The 4,589-nt window shown below is 45.5% G+C and overlaps 1 long non-coding RNA gene across 1 annotated transcript; it reads right to left on the reverse strand.

Moving 5' to 3' along the window:
- Nucleotides 1-1,814: 1,814 nt before the first annotated feature.
- Nucleotides 1,815-3,415, reverse strand: LOC122677966. The gene is made up of 2 exons (XR_006335968.1): nucleotides 3,367-3,415; nucleotides 1,815-2,408 (listed from the first exon to the last, which is right to left on the reverse strand). It is a non-coding gene; the product is annotated as an uncharacterized LOC122677966 (long non-coding RNA).
- Between the last annotated feature and the right edge of the window lie 1,174 nt (nucleotides 3,416-4,589).

Genomic DNA, 4,589 nt, shown 5'->3' on the forward strand with positions numbered 1-4,589 from the left:
TTCAGTGAGCCCAGATGCTTGTATTTTCCCATACAAAAAAGAACACTAAATTCCTTAACTTTAGGTATCTGGTTTTCCTTAATTGACAATAATCTTTTGCTGTTCAGACTGCCTGCCCCTTTTGTTGCAAACTTCTATATAACCTGACTCCTCCTACATCCTCAAAGAAGTTTCTCAGGGCTACTTGAGATACTACCTCCTGAGCTTGAAGTCCCAAGAATTCCCACCGAATAAAACAACTCTCTACTTTCAGGTTGTGACTATATTTTTCAGTTGACACACATATCAGAAATTAAATACAAATGGCCAAAGAATAATTGAAAATATATGCAATGTTACCAATCAAAAAAGATTGACAAATTAAAAGGAAATCTCTTATGGAACAGTGTCAATCCAGTGTATTCATTCACTGGCAAAGATTGAGTGCTTGACAGACTCTCATTGTTGGAGGGGATGCATGGAATTGGGCACTCAAACCTCACTGGCTTGAAAATAAGTTGGTATAATTATCGTGCATGACTGTATGAGGATTCATTCATTTAATACAGACTTTATGATGTGTGAATGAATTAAAATGTAAAATGAGCATACTTTTTTACAGTGTTTGAATATATAGGAACTTAGCCTAAGGAAATAAGGGAATGGTAAGAAAAGAATATATGCATAAGGATGCTCCTTGTAGCTAATTACCAATAGTAATGATACAGTAATATTAACTCCACCAGGCTCCTCTGTCCATGGGATTCTCCAGGCAAGAGTACCACAGTGGGTTGCCAGTTCCTCCTCCAGGGGATTCTCCCAGCCCAGGGATCAAACCCATATTTCTTATGTCTCCTACATTGGCAGGCAGGTTCTTTACTACTAGCACCACCAGTGAAGCCCCCCAAAGCACATTTTCCCTGACTGGGAATTGAACCCAGGTCATAGTGGTGAAAGGACCTAATCCTAGCCACTAGACCACCAGCCTGACAATTGGAAGTGCTCCATCATTGACAGTTCTTATATCACCCTGTCCTCAGGACTCAGGGCAGTAACAGAGTAGGAGGTGTTTTTCAGAGAATGTGCAGATGAGGGTCACCAAGTCTGCTGGAGAGCCTATCCTTCTTGCTCTAGTCCATGATGGTGAAAGATGGTGAAGTTCTCCTCTCACTGGTTTGACTGTCTAAGATAGGGAAGGGGATAGTCAGAGAGAGCATCCTGGATCCCAACGTGTTGCCTGGACTGTGTGGACATCCTGACCTCAAAATCAACGGAAATTGTGGAGAATTTCCTATGTGTGGGCAGGAGGGCTCCCACACATGGGAGGCAGAGAAGAAATTAAGTCCAGCCTCCACTGCTGGATGCTGACTTCTGGACTCACCAGAGATCAAAAGGTAAAGAGAAGGGAAGCTCCAAGAGAGTTTGGCTCCTTGTTTGTAAGGAGCTTCAGGCCTTGAAGCATCTATCAGGACCCATATCAGCATTTCTCCCTGTGCCTAGAGGAAGTGGTAGTTGAACTTGCTACTTGTTAACCTTTATTTGCCTTTCAGTTCTTCAATAAGTCAGCAGTTCCTTACAAAAAGTTCTGCCTGTTAAAGCAAACATCTTAATTTCTGTTTCCTGACCTCCTCTAAGAGAGCGACTAGTTTCAGCTTTAATGAGGACAGGTGTTGGAGGAATTTAATCGTAAGGACTCAATGAGTCTTGAAAGCAACTGATACTAGTCTAGGGTCCAGATAACAAGTGTAGAAAGGGCAGAGGGCAGCAGACATGCTTGTCTTTCCCGGTATATGGTATATCGACAAGTAAGAGGAAAACAGTCCAGGACAAGGTGGTGAATGGATGATTTGTTTTATTGTTTCATTTCAGGTAGGAAACGGCCAGTGGCATAAGAATGATTCTCTGGGGTTCCCAAGGCAGCTTGAAGAGATGAGATCAGGGATCAGCAGGTGAGTTTTTAGGAAAGAACAGAGATTTCTGGATTCCAGGTCAGAAGGAACTTCTAGGACAAAATTTGAAATCTTCACTGATACATCTCAGCAGACAGTCAGGCCAAAGGAAGATGGCCTTGTCTTTTTCATGCCTCTAATTCAGCTCTTCTTGGCTCAGGGTCCACTTCAGCAGCAGCCGCCTCCAGAGGACTGGCCGCTCCCCCCTCCGCAGCACCCGGAGCCCCCCGAGGGCTGGGGGCAGCAGTCAGACCTCTGGGGTCTGCGGTGGTGGGACCTGCGGCGCCTGTGGTGGCTCAGGCAGCAGCCCCCACACCCAGAGCTGCAGCAGCCCCCGGAGCTGGGGCCACAGCAGGAGGAGACTGGGGGGCACTTTGGGGGGCATTTAGGGGTGGGGCACTTGGGGGCACACTTGGGAGGGGGCTGGCACTGCTGTTGGTTCTGCTGGCAGGACATCTTGGTGATGGGCGGGTTCAGGAGCTGAGGGAGAGACAGACAGCAGGTCAGACCAGCACACAGAGACCTCCCTGCCCTTTCCTGAACTTTCAGAATCTTTCTAGCGCCTTTATCTTGAAAGCTTTCAGATCAGACATAAGAAAATCATCTCTTTCGTGCTCATTAACATTTCCTAAGTGTCAGAAAAAAGACCAGGAAATAAACTGGCTCCAGGTCAGCATTCTCTCTACCACGTCACCAGGATCCTTGAAAATGTCCAATGTAGGGGCCATTTTAGAGCTGAAAGCCTCATTAAGGAAAAAGCAAAATCTTCCTCTCCCTGAAGAATTTCTGATATGTTTTCATTTTGCAGAACATAGAAAATTGAAACTGCAAAGGGCCTTGGAATCAATGTGTCCCAATCAGCTCATTTCAGAAGAAACTGAAACAAACAGAGGCAAATTCACTGGCTCGGGGCTATTCACAAACACATCACAGTTTCATCCCCAGGTTCCCTGACTCCCAACCCAAAGACTGTCTTATATCCTGCTCCCCAGGCCTGTCACTGGGCTGCTCAGCCTCACTATGGATCTTCTTGTTGGAATCCAAACAGATCCACAAGTGTCTCTGATTTTCTCCACTAAGTAGCAGCATCCTCAGTCCATTATTTCTACAACTGGGTAGGGATATGTTTCCATAATGATGTTTCCATTATACACCCCCACTCCAGCATAATCTAGAGGTCAGTATTTTTATTCCCTAAAAGCAGAAAAACACACCCAGCAACTGAAAACCATTTGGTTTCTCTAAAGCTCCAGCACCAGCCACAAAAATCTTCCCAGTAGCTCTTGGTCTCTCTCACTCATCTTATCCTTCCCTCCTTCAGATTCCTGAGCTTTTGTCCTTGCTGGCCACAACTCCAGCCCCTGTTTCTGCCCTGCCCTCCCTCTGGTCTGAGCATCCTCTGTGGAAGGCCCTGCTCCCACTCCCAGTGGACACTCACCGGTGCACACACAGCACAGAGTCGTCAGCACCTCAGGAGAGGAGTGGATGGAGGTGCTCTGGCCCCAAGGCCCTTTTATCCTGGCCTTGGGCTCTGCCCTCAGGTGTGAGCCAGGGCCTGGGCATGAGAGGACTGCCTCCTGCCACCCACATGGTTCCTGTGACAGGTGATGACTGGCAGTTCTTCCCTGCCTCCCTCTACGTGGCTCAGGGCAGCCGTTCCTGGCTAGGAAAGCACCTGCCTAAAATGAGGGCTATAGTGGGTGGAAACAGACACCAGCATTCATGGAATCCTCTGTTGCCTTACTTCCCATGGAACATGGCTCTCTTCACAGCCTTCTCTTCACACCGAGGGACCTGGTCACATGATGCCTTTCCTTCCACCCTAGATATTAATTTTTCATCTGGACCTTTGCATCTAGATAGCTTGGAGTAAAAATGTACATGTCTAAGTTGTGGGGTGTGTGTATGTGTGTATGACTGTCAACTGAAAAATATATTCACAGTCTGAGACTTTAGAGTTATGTTTTATTTGGCGAAAATTCTTAGGACTTTGAGTCCTGGAAATAGCATCTCAAGTAACCCTGAGAAAACTGAGAGGAGGTGAGGGGGAAACTAGGATATATAGGAGTTTTGCAACAAAGGGCAAATAGTAGGTGCAAAAGATTACTATCAGTAAAAGAAAACCAGATATCTTAAATTAAGGAACTTAGCACTTTTCTGTGTTTGGGAAGATGCAAGAGTCTGGGCTCACTGAAATCATTCCTTTGATATGTGCCTCAGATATCTGGGACCAGTATCCTCTGTTTACACATCCCAAAATTCCCGAGGGCTCACCATAGGGAGTGGCTGCATCTGATGACTGCTAGATAGCAGGTATTCTTTTCCTTGGGGCTCACCAGCTCACCATTGGTGGTGGCTACAATCTCTGATGACTGTGACATCCTTTGTTTATTGATGTGGCAGGCGATATTTCATATCATAATAGAATATTCTGATTACTAGAACCATATCAGAATGGAATATTCTATCATAACCTTAGCTTTCTAATATTTTAAATTGAGATTATGATAGAAATGTCTTCTTCAGGATCTACAAATTAAGATGGCAAAGAGGAGGTAGACCAGATGGTATTCAGCACTGGGTGATGTTCAGGTTGATAGACAGGCATAAAGAAAAATAGATTCAGACATGAATTTATAACAGAAAGTGGGCTTTTATTAA

Source organism: Cervus elaphus, chromosome 20, assembly GCF_910594005.1.
Source record: "Cervus elaphus chromosome 20, mCerEla1.1, whole genome shotgun sequence".
Taxonomy (NCBI): Eukaryota; Metazoa; Chordata; class Mammalia; order Artiodactyla; family Cervidae; genus Cervus; species Cervus elaphus.